This window comes from Sus scrofa, chromosome 2, assembly GCF_054392235.1.
Source record: "Sus scrofa isolate SSC_HxYL_T2T_F1_AM1 chromosome 2, Sscrofa_HxYL_maternal_Yorkshire_Landrace_v2.0, whole genome shotgun sequence".
Lineage (NCBI taxonomy): Eukaryota > Metazoa > Chordata > Mammalia > Artiodactyla > Suidae > Sus > Sus scrofa.
In genome coordinates, this window is record NC_139384.1 from 19,032,733 (window position 1) to 19,048,715 (window position 15,983).

Sequence of the window (15,983 nt, forward strand, 5' to 3'; positions counted from 1 at the left end):
GTTAAGGATCCCATATTGCCACAGTTGTGGCATAGGTCGCAACTGTGGCTTGGATCTGATCCCTAGCCCAGAAGCTCCATGTGCCACAGAACAGTCAAAAGAAAAAAAAGAAAACGAAAAAGCAAAAAGACTGGACGTTAATTTTTTTGAAACACTGAATCAAAAACATGCTGGACTTTGGTTATCAAAGTCTAAATAAGACAGCCCTTCTCCCACATCCAAAGCCCCCTTTTTCACTAGGCTTGAAAAACACTGGCAACCACAATGGAGCCTTTCATCAAGTGACTGGTGATCTTTGGCTGTCCCATTCACATCTGAGCATGAGGCACCAAAAAGATAGAAACTCAGGGGGGTATTCGAGTGAGGCAAATAACCTGGAAGGACTCACAGAAAGTCACTGGGAACAATCTGGATCCTGGCATACCCTTTTTTCGTACTGAAAGACTTTAAATGTCAATATACTGAGGTTTTTCCCTCTAAGGATACTGAATTTCTCCAGAGAAGCCTCCAATCTCCTGCTGAAAACAAGTTTCCAACTCCTCTGGGTAAAACAAGGAGTGCAATACATACATACATACATACATAACTATTTTGTTCTCTTGGGGATTTTTTTGTTGTTGTTGTTTTTGTCTTTTTGCCTTTTCTAGGGCTGCTTCCCGTGGCATGTGGAGGTTCCCAGCCTAGGGGTCCAATCAGAGCTATGCTGCAGCCACAGCAACGCGGGATCCAAGCCACATCTGCAACCTACACCACAGCTCATGGCAACGCTGGATCCTTAACCCACTTAACAAGGCCAGGGATCCAACCCGAAACCTCAGAGTTCCTAGTCGGATTCGTTAACCACTGCACCACGATGGGAACTCCCATACATACATAAGTTTTTTAAAAGGAGTTCCCCTGTGGTTCAATGGATTAAGGATCTGGCATTGACAGTGCTATAGCTCTCAGGTTGAATTTCTAGCCCAGGCACTTCTGCATGTTGAGGGCGTGGACAAAAACAGCAATAACAACAAAGAAACAAGGAGTGCAATTGTTTGATCACTTGGTAAGAGTTGTGTTTATTTTACAAGAAACCATTAAACTGTCTTCCAAAGTGGCTGAACAGTTTTGCATTCCCACCACCAATGTATTTTAATTCAGGTTGCTTCAAGGTTTCTCCAGCATTTGGTATTTTCAGTGTTTTGGGATTTTGGCCATTCTAACAGGTGCAAGATGGCAACTCATTGCTATCTTAAAAGATGTATCTTGGAGTTCCTGTTGTGCCACAGTGGAAATGAATCCAACTAGTAACCATGAGGTTTCGGGTTCAATCCCTGGCCTCAATCAGTGGCTTGGGGATCTGGCATTGCCATGAGCTGTGATGTAGGTCACAAATGCAGCTTGGATCCCGCGTTGCTGTGGCACAGGCCAGCAGCTGTAGCTCCAATTTTACCCCTAGCCTGGCAACCTCCATGTACGCAGGTACAGCCCTAAAAAGAAAAAAAAAAAAAAAAAAAAAAGAAAAGAAAAGACTCAAAGACTTAAATATAAGACAAGATACCATAGGAGTTCCTGTTGTGGCGCAGTGGTTAACGAATCCGACTAGGAGCCATGAGGTTGCGGGTTCGGTCCCTGCCCTTCCTCAGTGGGTTAACGATCTGGTGTTACCGTGAGCTGTGGTGTAGGTTGCAGACGCGGCTCGGATCCCACGTTGCTGTGGCTCTGGCGTAGGCCGGTGGCTGCGGCTCCGATTAGACCCCTAGCCTGGGAACCTCCATACGCTGCGGGAGTGGCCCAAAGAAATAGCAAAAAGACAAAAAAAAAAAAAAAAAAAAAAAAAGATACCATAAAACTCCTAGAAAAGATCATAGGCAAAACATTCTCTGACATAAACTGCAGCATTGTTTTCTTAGTTCAGTCTCCCAAGGCAACATAAATAGAAACAAAAATTTTAAAAAATGGGACCTAATCAAAGTTACAAGCTTTTGCACAGCAAAGGAAACCATAAAAAAAGTGAAGACAACCAATGGAATGGGAGAGAATAACTGCAAACAATGCAACTGACAAAGGCTTAATCTCCAAAACATACAAACAACTCATACAACTCAACAACAACAACAAAAAAACAACCCAATTAAGAAATGGGCCGAAGACCCAAATAGACATTTCTCCAAAGAAGACATACAGATGCATACATGAAAAGATGCTCAACTCTGCTAATTTTTAGAGTAATGCCAATCAAAACTACAATGAGGTACCACCTCACACCAGTCAGAATGTCCATCATTAAAAAGTCTAGAAATAAACGCTGTTGAGAGGGCGTGGAGAAAAGGGAGCTCTCCTACAATGTTGGTGGGAATGTAAGTTGGTGCAGCCACTATGGAAAGCAGTAAAATAGAATTATCTATGATCCAGCAATCCCACTCCTGGGTCTACATCCGGATAAAACTATAATTCAAAAAGATACATGCACCCCTATGTTCATAGCAGCACTATTCACAATAGCCAAGACATGAAAACAACCTAAATGCCCATGGACAGATGAATGAATAAAGATGTGGTACATATATACAATGGAATACTACTCAGCCATAAGAAAGAATGAAATAGGAATTCTCTTGTGGGATAGTGGGTTAAGGATCCAGTGTTGTCACTGCAGTGGCTTGGGTTCAATCGCTGGTCTCTGAACTTCCACATGCCTCAAGCGTGGCCAAAAAAGGAATGAATAAAACTAATTCACAGCAATATAGATACTTACAACTAGAGATTATCATACTAAGTAAAGTACTTAGTAAAGTACTAAGTAAAGAACTAAATAAAATATGATATTACTTATATGTGGAATCTAATATATGGCACAAATGAACTTATCTACAAAACAGAAACAGACTCACAGACATAGAAAACAGACTTGTGGTTGTTGAGGGGGAAGGGAGTGGGCGAGAGATGGATAAAGAGTTTGGGGTTAGTAGATGCAAATTACTACATATAGGATAAATAAAATCCTTCTGTATAGCATAAGGACCTATATTCAATATCCTGGGATAAACCATAATGGAAAAGAATGTAAAAAAGAATGTATATGTGTATATAACTGAATCAGTTTGCTGTACAGTAGAAACTAACACAACACTGTAAATCAATTATATGTCAATAAAAGATAAATTAAAGGGGAGTTCCCATTGTGGCTCAGCGGGTTATGAACCCAATGCAGGTTCAACTCCGGCCTTGCTTAGTGGCCTAAGGATCTGGTAGTGTCATGAGCTGTAGCACAGGCTGCAGACTTGGCTTGGATCCCATGTTGCTGTTGCTGTGGTGTAGGCCAGCAGCTGCAGCTCTGATTTGACCCCTAGTCCAAGAACTTCCATATGCCACAAGTTCGGCCCTAAAAAAAACATAAATAAATAAATAAGTAAAAAGGGGTTATCTTGTGGTTAAGGATATGGTGTTGTCACTGTAATGGCTCTGGTTGCTGCTATGGCCTAGGAACTTCCATACGCTACATGGCCAAAAAAAAAAAAAAAAAAATTAAAGATGTGTCTTTAAAAAAAAAGTATGTTTTTTGCAAATACTTTCTCCAATTCTATAGCTTGTCTTTTAACTCTCTTATAGACAACCTTAGTTTTCTTGAAAAGCACATTTATATATGGAACTAACCTAATACTGAAGAGTTAAAAATTTCCTTGATTTATTTTAAGGAAGAATGTTATTAACCAAATTCAGTTGTTCTGAGTAACAGCACCTGGCATATTAACAACATTACTTCCATTCACACTAACACAAAATAGTAACCTGAAAACTATTACAGAGATAATAAGATATTTTGCCTGCAATTAAAAAAAATATGCTGACAAATGCTCAAACATCACTTTCAAGACCGATAAAAATTTAAATAACACTTTATACCCATAACATGTTTTTAAACTCATATTTATCATGCAATATGTAGGTCTGGAGAACACTGAAATTAAAACTGACAGTTTTAGAAAAATTATCATTTTGCAGCCATTATAGGAATAACTGATTCAAGCAAATACCAATGGATGATAAAACTACCAAATGAAAATTTGTTGGCAAATGGTATATTTAGTCTTTCTGCAGATGACTTATTAATTACAAAGAAAAGTCAGGTGGACATAATCTTAAAGTAATCAAAGAAATATACCAACTGAAGAACTGACATTACATCCTCTAGATGTGATGTACTGAGAATGACTATCATGTAGATTTCTCTTAAATCCATATAACTCAAATCTAATAATGAAAAAACAATGAGATGAGCCTATATTGGAAGACAGGACATTTTTACATAATAATGGGCTTTTACTCTTCAAAAATATCAACCTGATGACAGGAAAAGTCTTAAGAAATGTTTTAGGAAGTTCCCTGTGGAGCACGGGATAAGGATCTGGCATTGTTGTGGCTGTGGCACAGGCCACAACTGTAGCATGGGTTCAATCCCTGGCCCAGGAAATTCCACATAGCAGGGGTGAGGCTTAAAAAAAAAACCAAAAAAAAAAACGCTGTTTTAGAACAAGGGCAATAAAAGAGGTGTGACTACTAAAAGTAATGCTTGCCCCTGGACTTTAAAAAAAAGTTGCAAGAGTTGCCTGGTGGTTAAATGGTTAGGACTTGGCACTTATTGCTGCAGCCTGGGTTCAAGCCCTGGTCTAGCAACTGAGATCCCACAACACATCAAGCAGTGGCTCCCAGCAGTCAAAAGGAAACAAGACAAACAGAAACAAAGAAGTTGGTATAAAGGACAAAACAATTTGGTAACATCTAAATACTGTCTGCTATGTAACAGTATTATATCAGTGTTAAATTTCCTGAATTTGATACAATTACAATTTGGTCAATGCTCTTTGGTCAATGCTCTTGTTCTTAAGAGATAATTTTCTCTGAAAAGTTACTTTTTTAATAAAATAGTAGTAACTTTTCCCCAGTGTGTCTGGGGAGGAAGCTTCCCTGTAGTGGGTTAAGAATCTGATTGCAGAGGCTCTAGACTGAGGAGGCCCAAGTTCAATACCCAGCCCAGCACAGTGGGTTAAAGGAGCCAGCATATATTGAATCTGCAGCTGGAATTCAATCCCTGGCTCAGGAACTTCCATATGCCACATTTGCGGCCATTAAAAAAAAAAAAGAAAGAAAAAGAAAAAAGAGCTTATGGGGGGTAACAAAGGAAGAGATCATGTATTATTCTATTATATAGTATGTGATTCGCACAGATAGAAGTAAAGCAATGTGACCAAGAGAGAACAATGTACGAATTTAGGTGAAGAGAGTATGAAAATACACTGTAATTTCTTAAAATTTCTCTGTATATCTTACATTTTTCAAAAAAATTTCTAACAAATAAAATCCATTTTCATCAAATGGTCTATAACAAGGTAAAGATCTTAATTTTCACCTAGCATAAAAGCTTTCTAGGAGTTCCTGTTGTGGCTTAGTGGTAATGAACCCGACTAGTATCCACGAGGATGTGGATTTGATCCCTGGCCTTGCTCAGTGGGCTAGGTACCCGGAGTTGCTGTGAGCTGTGGTGTAGGTCACAAATACAGCTCAGATTCCGCAGTGATGCTGTGGCTGTGGCATAGGCCAGCAGCTGCAGCTTGGATTGGACCCCTAGCCTGGAAACTTCCATATGCCCTGGGTTTGGCCCTAAAAAGCAACAACAACAACAACAAAAAAAAAAAAAAAAAAAAGAAAGCTTTCTGGCTCCTTGTAAATCTATTTCAAATACAATTTTTCAAACATCTGAATGACTGCTCTAGCTGTACTTTCAAGATCCCATCACAGGATATCCTTGTCTTGCGAGTGAAGGAGGCAAATAGCTCAATGCACTGTGCCATGACAGACACAAGTTTAAAATCTCAGGAAAGCATCCAACAAGGTGGACTGAACTGATGTTGTCAGTCACCCCCCACCACTCCCCACCACAAGCACATAAAAACGCCTCTGCCAGAAACACATATAATTGTTCCCTGGAAGAAAAGTATATCATCCTAGCCCACAAATTATCTCTATACCTTTTTTTTTTTTTTTTCTTTGTCTTTTTGCCATTTCTTGGGCCGCTCCCACGGCATATGGCAATTCCCAGGCTAGGGGTTGATTCAGAGCTGTAGCCGCCGGCCTACGCCAGAGCCACAGCAATGTGGGATCCGAGCCGCGTCTGCAACCCACACCACAGCTCACAGCAACACCAGATCCTTAATCCACTGAGCAAGGCCAGGGAACGAACCCACAACCTCATGGTTCCTAGTCAGATTCGTTAACCACTGAGCCACAATAGGAACACCTCTCTACAACTTTTCACATACAATTTCTGGCACATATTAAAATAAACTAGGGGAGTTCCTGTCGTGGCGCAGTGGTTAACGAATCCGACTAGGAACCATGAGGTCGCGAGTTCGGTCCCTGCCCTTGCTCAGTGGGTTGATGATCCCATGTTGCTGTGAGCTGTGGTATAGGTGGGTTGATGATCCCATGTTGCTGTGAGCTGTGGTATAGGTTGCAGACGCGGCTCGGATCCCACATTGCTGTGGCTCTGGCGTAGGCCAGTGGCTACAGCTCCGATTGGACCCCTAGCTGGGAACCTCCATATGCCGTGGGAGCAGCCCAAGAAATAGCAAAAAAAAAAAAAAAAAAAAAAAAAAAAAAGACAAAATAAATAAATAAAATAAACTAGGCATTCATTAGACAAACACAAATGACCAAAACCCAAGAGACGTTAGAAACTTATTAAAAGTTATCAGACACAGACCTTAAAGTCAATATGCTTAATAAGTTCAATTCCATGAAGCATAAAATTGAGGATTTAGACAGAGAATGAAAAACTATAAAAACAACCAAATAGAACTTCCAGAACTAAAAAACAAAAAAACACTAATTTAAGAACTCAATGGTTGAGTCTAACAGCAGTAGAAGATAGAAATGTTGAAAGGGAATATAGACCAAAAGAAAGTACCCAGAACAAAGTATAGAGAGACAAAAGGATGGAAAATAGAGAAAAGTATAGGGAAGAAATGGAGTGGCCACCCACTTCTGGGATATTTTTGAGAATGAAAGGCAGTATTTAAGGTATCAAGTCATATCAAGACAGTAAGTACAAAAGGATACATGAAGTTATCTGACATAAGGACACAGGGAAAGGTCTAACATACGTGTAACTAGAGTCCCACAGAGACAGGAGAAAGAGAAGTAAAATTAGGAACTATATAGCTGAAAATTTCCATGTAAATGGGTAAAGTAAAATAAAGTAGGTACATACAGTCTAACCAGAATACCAGAGAGATGTAAAAGTGAGTAAAGAGATGAACAATATATTGGTAGGGAGTCAATGCAGATTCTTCCATAGGTACACAGTGAAGGACATTAATCTTAATACTGAGAGGGGAGGATGAAGTAAAGGAACTAGAGGCACAAAGACCAGCTAGGAAGCCACTTCAATAATTTGGATGAAAGGAGTTCCCGTTGTGGTACAGTGGTTAACGAATCTGACTAGGAACCGTGAAGTTGTGGGTTCGGTCCCTGCCCTTGCTCAGTGGGTTAATGATCCGGCGTTGCTGTGAGCTGTGGTGTGGGTGGCAGACGCGACTCGGATCCCACGTTGCTGTGGCTCTGGTGTAGGCTGACGGTTGCAGCTCCAATTAGACCCCTAGCCTGGGAACCTCCATATGCCACGGGAGCGGCCCTAGAAAAGGCAAAAAGACAAAAAATAATGATAATAATAATTTGGATGAGAGTTGGTGATCACACTGGATTAAGGTGAGGCAGTCAATAAAGGAAGGAAAGGGGCAAATAATTTCAATGAAACAAGTGAATAATCTGGCAAGAGATTACACAAAAATGACCCCAGATAATATCCCTAGTTCTTTTTTGTGTGTGTGTGTCTTTTTGCCTTTTCTAGGGCCACTTCTGCAGCATATGAAGGTTCCCAGGCTAGGGGTTGAATCGGAGCTATGGCCACCGGCCTACCCAGAGCCACAGCAACGCGGGATCCAAGCCACATCTGTGACCTACACCACAGCTCATGGCAACACTAGATCCTTAACCCACTGAGCGACGCCAGGGATCGAACCTGAACCTCATGGTTCCTAGCCAGATTCGTTAACCACTGCGCCACGACAGGAACTCCATCCCTAGTTCTTAAAACTGGGAAAAGTTAACAGTGGTTACTGAAAAAAATAATTTTTTTTTTTTTGGTCTTTTTGTCACTTTAGGGCTGCACCCACAGCATATGGAAGTTCCCAGGCTAGGGGTCTAATTGGAGCTGTAGCTGCCGGCCTATGCCACAGCCACAGCAACACCAGATCCAAGCTGTGTCTGCGACCTCCACCATAGCTCATGGCAATGCCATATCCTTAACCCACTGAGCAAGGCCAGAGATCAAACCTGCAAGCTCATGGTTCCTAGCTGGATTAGTTTCTGCTGCACCACGACGGGAACTCTGAAAAAAAAAAATTTTTTTCCCCACTGTACGGCAAGGGGATCAAGTTATCCTTACATGTATACATTTTTCCCCCACCCTTTGTTCTGTTGCAATATGAGTATCTAGACATAGTTCTCAATGCTACTCAGCAGGATCTCCTTGTAAATCTATTCTAAGTTGTGTTTGATAACCCCCCAAAAAATAATTTTTATGTTTTCCTTTTTTATGGCCGCACCTGAGGCATACAGAAATTCCCAGACTAAGGGTTGAACCAGAGCTGCAGCTGAGACCTATGCTTCAGCCATGGCAACCCCAGATCCGAGCCGCATCTGTGGCCTATGCCTCAGCTTTCAGCAATGCCAGATCCTTAACCCACTGAGCAAGGACAGGAATCAAACCTGCATTCTCACAGAGACTACATTGGGTCCTTCAGCTGCTGAGTCACAATGGGAAGTCCTGTTTCCAATTTTAATAGTCTTTAAATGTTTTGAATTTAGGCTTAAAAGCTCAGTATGGCAAATCAGGAACAGTTAGTAAGGAAAAAAGACAGTTAAATACAAATTCGAGGATAAAGAGAACAAAACAGTAATTTCCCCACTTTCTAGGCATCAAATTAACTATTAAATTATAAAAGATCATTTTTCCACTTAGAAAGTTCCTTGCAGACAATGAGAAACAGAACAGAAAATGTTTAAACAACTGAAATAATCTTTGACTTAAAAGAGTTACAAAGAAAGTTTGAAAATAAAGAAGTAGGAAGAGGGAGTTTTGCTATAGCTCAGCTGGTTAAGAATCTGACTAGTATCCATGAGGATGTGGATTTGATCCCTGGCCTCACTCAGTGGGTTTAGGATCCAGTGCTGCTGCTGCAAGCTGTGGTGTAGGTCGCAGGTGCAGCTTGGATCTGGTGTTGCTGTGGCTGTGGCTGGCATATGCAGCTCCAATTTGACCCTAGCCTGGTAAATTACGTATGCCACAGGTGTAACCCTAAAAAGCAAAAAATCAAAAAATCATAGATACGGAGTTCCCTGGTGGTGCAGTGTGTTAAGGATCCAGCATTGTCACTGCTGTGGCTCTGGTGACTGCTGTGGCATGGGTTAAACCTCTAGCCCAGGAACTTTTGCATGCCATGAGTGTGGACAAAAAAACAATTCATAGAGATACTAGAAGAGCTTAGTAAAACCAAAACCACACCAATGATTCAATATACCTCTCTGACATGTCAAGTAGATATAAAAAATATATACATATTGAGGACCTGAATATTAAAACCAAGTCTGAGTGGGAAGGACAAATTAGGACTTTGGGATTAACATATATACACTACTATATATAACCAACAAGGACCTACTGTATAACACAGGAACTATACTCAGTATTCTGTAATACCTTTATGGGAAAAGAATCTGAAAAAGACAGCTATATACATATGTATAACTGAATCAGTTTGCTGCACACCTGAAAATAACACAGCATTGTAAATGAACTGTACTTCCATAAAAAATAATTTAGGGAGTTCCTTGGTAGCCTAGTGGTTAAAGGATCTGGCGTTGTCACTTCTATGGCTCGGGTTGATGTGTGGTACAGGTTTGGTCCCTGGCTTGGGAATTTCCACATGCCTCTGATGCAGCCAAAACAAAAACAAAAAACAGAACAACAATAATAAAACCAAGTCTAATATATATGTGCATAGCAGCCTATATGCAAGTCACTCAATCTCTCTGTACCTCAGACTCCTTTTTCATAGGGTTGTGGTAAGGATTAAATAAGGAAGTTCCTATAAAGAGTACCTGCCAAGTATGTGATCTTCAATAAAGCTCTTAGTTATTGACTCTAAATTTCATGTTCCTCTCTTAAGTTCAAGGGACACCATAAATTAATCATGTTCTTTTTTTTTTTTTTTTTTTTTTTTTGTCTTTTTGTGCACCCTTGGCACATGGAGTTTCCCAGGGTAGGGGTCTAATCGGAGCTGTTGCTTCTGGCCTACACCACAGGTTGAGCCGAGTCTGTGACCTACACCACAGCTCATGGCAACACCGGATCCTTAACCCACTGAGTGAGGCCAGGGATCGAACCTGAAACCTTATGGTTCCTAGTCAGATTCGTTAACCACTGAGCCACGATGAGAACTCTGATCATGTTCTTCACCATTAAAAAAAACTCTTTTCCAAATGTTATAGTCCATAGTTCAAAAAAAAAAAACAGAAACACTTAATAACGATGTACACATTAAGAAGCTTTTTAAAATAAACACACATAAAATCAAAGTTACAAATTATCTACAGATTAATAAAATTGAGAATATCTGACAACAAATGAGAGAGAAAAAGAAGCATTCAGAGGAAAATGTATAGCCTTATATGCCTTTATAATTAAAAAAAAAAAGACTTAAGTAAGTATTCAGTTTAAGAAACCAGACAATGAAAGAGACCAAAAGAAAATGGGAGGATGGAATAAAGGTAAAAACCATGTTTAATTAATTATGAAAGGAGTTCCTGTCGTGGCTCAGTGGTTAACAAATCCAACTAGGAACCATGAGGTTGCGGGTCTGATCCCTGACCTTGCTCAGTGGGTTAAGGATCCGACATTGCCGTGGTGTAGGTCACAGACACGGCTTGGATCTGGCATTGCTGTGGCTCTGGTATAGGCTGGCAGCTGTAGCTCAGAATGGACCCCTAGCCTGGGAACCTCCATATGTCACAGGTGTGGCCCTAAAAAGACAAAAAACAAAAAAATAATTAACTATGAAAAATATAAAAACCTGTCTAAAGAATAAATAAGGCCAATATCTGGTTTCTTAAAAATTCCAACAGAAATATATTAAAGGGTGAAAACCTCATTAAGCTTATATTTAAAATAGGACATCTAAACCTCTACCAGTACTTCTCAACATAATCTCTCCTAATGACCTAACAGCTGTGGGCAATACAGAAGGAATGTGAGGGTGGGGACAAACTTTAAGCCTGGAAAGAATATGATTTTTAACTGTTTCTTTCATATTTGTATGAATCAAAAGTCAAAGGTGAGGAGTTCCTGTCATAGCGCAGTGGTTAACGAATCCGACTAGGAACCATGAGGTTGAGGGTTCGGTCCCTGCCCTTGCTCAGTGGGTTAAGGATCCGGCGTTGCCGTGAGCTGTGGTGTAGGTTGCAGACATGGCTCGGAACCCGCGTTGCTGTGGCTCTGGCATAGGCTGGCGGCTACAGCTCCGATTAGACCCCTAACCTGGGAACCTCCATATGCCACGGGAGCGGCCCAAGAAAAGGCAAAAAGACAAAAAAAAAAAAAAAAAAAAAGTCAAAGGTGAAAGCAGTATTTTCCAAAATAACAATACTTGGTTATCACTTCCATAAATTCTTTATTTATCTTTACTTTTACTAAGATACTATTGACAGAGAGATTGTGCATGTTAATTGAATTGTTTTTCTATGTAATCATGAAGCACAATCTTATCCCTTCTCTTGTAACCAAGGGCATATATGCAGGACACCAGGGCAAAAACACATTTTTTCTTATGCTGCTTACACTGGCATTTAGAGGACTTCTCCAATAAACTGGCTCACATTTACTCTACAGTTAGAAACAATTACATAAAATTCATTTAAAAAAAATTTTAAGGGACTTAAAATCCATTTAAAGATTTAAAATTAATTTTACATCCCTTTAAGGATTTAAAATCCTTTCAAGATTTAAAACCAGGAGTTCCTGCTGTGGTGCAACAGGATTGGTGGCCTCTCCTGGAGGGCTGCAACACAGGTTTGATCCCTGGCAGTGAAGAGTAGGTTAAGGATCCAGCACTGCTACAGTTGCAGCATAGGTGGCAACTATGGCTTAGATCTAACTGCTGGCCCAGGAACTCCATATGCCATGGGGTGGCCAAAAAAAAAAAAGATTTATAACCCAAACTTTAGGAAAAATTGCTTGATTCCCCCTGGTTAGAGAAGACTACTAGCCTCCTTTGCATTCTTCCTGCCTTCCTCCATTACCTTTATCCTGCCAGGGACTACTTGCAGTTCTCCAGGACTTGACGAAGAGGAAAGAAGCACCAAAAACCTCATGCACACTTTGCTTTGTTAAATCCATGCCTGAAAAAATGGTGCCCTATAGAAATTCGCCTTAGCTCAACAACCCAAGCCGGTAATTACCTCTATACCATCCTCTGCACATAAAGTTTAGGTAAGCTTTGTCCAAGAAGAAACTTTTAGTAAAGCATACATATTTTAAGACTCTCAAGTCAACATATAAGTCAAAAAAGTTTTAAGCAACATGGTAGTTCAAATATTAGCTGAATAGGTGGCATTTCTTAATCATTGAGGCGTATATTTTTCTTCCATTAAAAAATAAAAACAGGATTTCCCTTTGTGGCCCCATGGAAACAAACCTGACTAGTATCCATGGAGACACTGGACTTGATCCCTGGCCTCACTCAGTGGGTCAAGGATCTGGTGTTGCTCTGAGCTGTGGTGTAGGTCACAGACATGGCTCGTATCTGGCGTTGCTGTGGTGTGGCTCGGATTTGACCCCTAGCCTGGAAACTTCCATATGTCATGGGTGTGGCCCTAAAAAGCAAATAAATAAAAGTTTTTAAAGTAAGTAAATAAATAAGTAAATAAAGACAGAAATTCCCTGGTGCCTCAGCAGGTTAAGGATTCAGCAATGTCACTGCTGGGCATGGGTTTGACCCCTGGCCTGGAAACTTCCATGCCGTAGCCAAAAAAATAAATAAAAACAAAAACAACTTAAGTTGAATTATAAAGGGTCATAACAGTGACAAATTTTTTAGGTGTACTCTTTATTCTCTATAAGCAGCGCTCCAACCATAGTGTCATGAATGTCATTTGTCATTTTTTCTCTAATAAAGTAAAATTGTTTAAAAGTAAAAGAAATATTTTTATTTTTTTAAAAGTAAAAGAGGGAGTTCCCGTCGTGGCACAGTGGTTAACGAATCTGACTGGGAACCATTAGGTTGCGGGTTCGATCCCTGGCCTCCATCAGTGGGTTAAGGATCGGCGTTGCCGTGAGCTGTGGCATGAGCTGGGGGCTACAGCTCGGATTCGACCCCTAGCCTGGGAACCTCCATATGCTGTGGGAGCGGCCCAAAGAAATAACAAAAAGACATAAAAAAAAAAAGTAAAAGAAACATTTAAAAATAACATTTTAAGAATTTCTAGGTCTTACTAAGATTAAATAACTTCTCTCTAGATAAAGATTCCAAAATAAATACTTCCACTCCCACTTGAACAAAATGTAATTGCAGAGCATCAGGAATGAACTTTATCAAGTGAGTGCAATAAATTCTAAAGTGGTTGCATTTTCTGATTAGTCAACTTATCTTTGGAAACTCATTCATATAGTAGGACTTAGATCTTTGGAAGCTCAAAAGTTAACGTCTTAGTTGTCTTTTCACATCTAGGCTATGGACACCCTGCTCTGAGTCATGGAGATCATAAGCTAATGCAGCTGGGTGGATGTGGACAGGAAAAGCAATGGGAAAAAAAGGGACTTCTTGCCCCCATTTCCGTACAGTACAATTTCAGTATGCTTATATGAGAGGACTGAACTGTATCCAGCTGATTATTAACCCTTAAATAAAACAATATAATTTAATAGCTGAAGATCTGCAGTTTTTGCTTTAATTTTAATAACTACTCTAAGAAAATACAAATACACAGTAGGAACTGTTAGGTGTAAGTACAGTAATGGAAAACCCAGTGGTTTGTAATTTGTTATGAAATGTAAATCTCAAAAGTTGCCACAGCTGTCTTAACTTTTTTTTTTTTTTCCTTTTTTTCTTTCTAGGGCCGCACCTGCAGCATATGGAAGTTTCCAGGCTAGGGGTTGAATCAAGACTGCAGCTTGGGGCCTAAGCCACAGCCACAGAAATGCAGGATCTGAGCAGCACCTGCCATCTACACCACAACTCACAGCAACACTGAAATCTTAACCTACTGAACGGAGGCCGGGGATTGAACCAGCATCCTCACTGATACTAGTTGGGTTTGTAACCTGCTGACCCAAAACGGGAACTCCCCTTTTTTTCTTTAATGTTCATTCATTCGTATCCTTCCCCTGCCCCCCATCACTTTCTCCCTGGCTGTGGGATGGCCAGAAGAATAAGAAATACTAAAAGTGAAAGGCTGGAGTTCCCGTCGTGGCGCAATGGTTAAGGAATCCGACTAGGAACCATGAGGTTTCCGGTTCAATCCCTGGCCTTGCTCAGTGGGTTAAGGATCCGGCGTTGCCATGAGCTGTGCTGTAGGTCGCAGACAAGGCTCGGATCCCGCGTTGTTGTGATTCCGGCGTAGGCCGGCGGCTACAGCTCCGATTAGACCCCTAGCCTGGGAACCTCCGTATGCCGAAGAAGCAGCCCATGGGAACCTCCGTATGCCGAAGAAGCAGCCCAAGAAATGGCAAAAAGAAAAAAGAAAAAAGAAAAAAGAAAAAAAAAGGTGAAAGGCTTTACTGAATTGACCCGGAAAACTTGGGAACTAAATGACTGGAAAAGTGAAAACTGAGATGAGTTAGTGATAAATCCAAGAAGATGCTTAGCCACTTACCCAGAGATTAAATGAGAATGGATCGCAGGTTTCCACAGGTCGTTCCACTGCCAGTAAGATAACTTGGGTCCCTTTTTTCACTAGTCAACAGTCACCTCACCTACACGCGGAGTACATATTTGGCACTCAACAAACCTTGATCGAATGGAAACCTATCTCATTCACATTGGCACCCAATCCCAGAGTAATGGCTCCAAACTGTAAATAATAATTCCCTCCAAAAAGCCTTACGACTTAACCCAAAGAGCTGATAAAGTAGAGACAAAAGCTCTGAGGATCTTGTAAACACTGGGAATAATCAAGGGCCAACGGGGCCTACTCTAAATCAACTTTCCTAAGTAAGCTTAGAGGACTGAAAGCTAGCAGGCTTTGGCTTCGCTGGGGGTACCCCATGGGCCGCAGGCCGCATATCCTTAGCCTCCCACCCGGGGGCGCTGAGAGATGTGGGGGAATTCACCCTAAAGTTAGTACCTGTGAAGCTGTGACACAGAAAGTGGCTCTGGGCTCTCATTACGGAAGCCGAGGCCTGGGGCCGCCCAGCTGCGCCTCCTGGCTGAGGGCTCCGCGCTCCGGGGCTGAAGTGACAGCACGGGTCGCAGATAATACTTCACGTCTCAGGAGTCTCTTGGCTCGCAAGCCCCTGGAGTTTTGCTCCCAGATTACGTGAGTTGTCGTACTGACGTCTACAAGCGCTCTTCTAGGCTTCCGGCACAGCTCAAAAGATCACTCCCGCCTTAAGCCCACCAGCGGGTCGCTTCCCGGCGCCGCCATGGTTAGTGTTTGTTTTCATCCGCTTCGGTGAAGGCGGGGGAAGGAAGAGGGCTGGGGGAAATAGAGCTATCTAACCTGAGCCACACTTTCGCCACAACAAGGATGCCCTACTTAATCTCTTTCCTCTTTGATGTACCCATAGAAACAGGTATCCTTACCATATAAGTCTGACTCACCAATCTCTTCAAGCGTCTCCGAAGGAAAGAAAGGCGTAAAGAGAAGGGGTCTTTGAAAGAACGCGAACG

At 41.2% G+C, this 15,983-nt stretch overlaps 1 protein-coding gene across 16 annotated transcripts in view; it reads right to left on the reverse strand.

Moving 5' to 3' along the window:
• Positions 1-15,749, reverse strand: part of ATG13 (autophagy related 13) — a 59,222-nt gene extending 43,473 nt beyond the window's left edge. For 8 of the 16 annotated variants that reach the window (XM_005660950.4, XM_005660949.4, XM_021085237.2 and 5 more), the window contains exons 1-2: positions 15,439-15,749; positions 14,968-15,067 (exon numbers count right to left, since the gene is read on the reverse strand). The gene's annotated coding sequence lies outside the window, so the exon portion shown is untranslated. The remainder of the gene's footprint in view (positions 1-14,967; positions 15,068-15,438) is intronic. The other 8 variants (XM_005660951.4, XM_021085238.2, XM_085011307.1 and 5 more) reach the window with 1 other exon arrangement.
• Between the last annotated feature and the right edge of the window lie 234 nt (positions 15,750-15,983).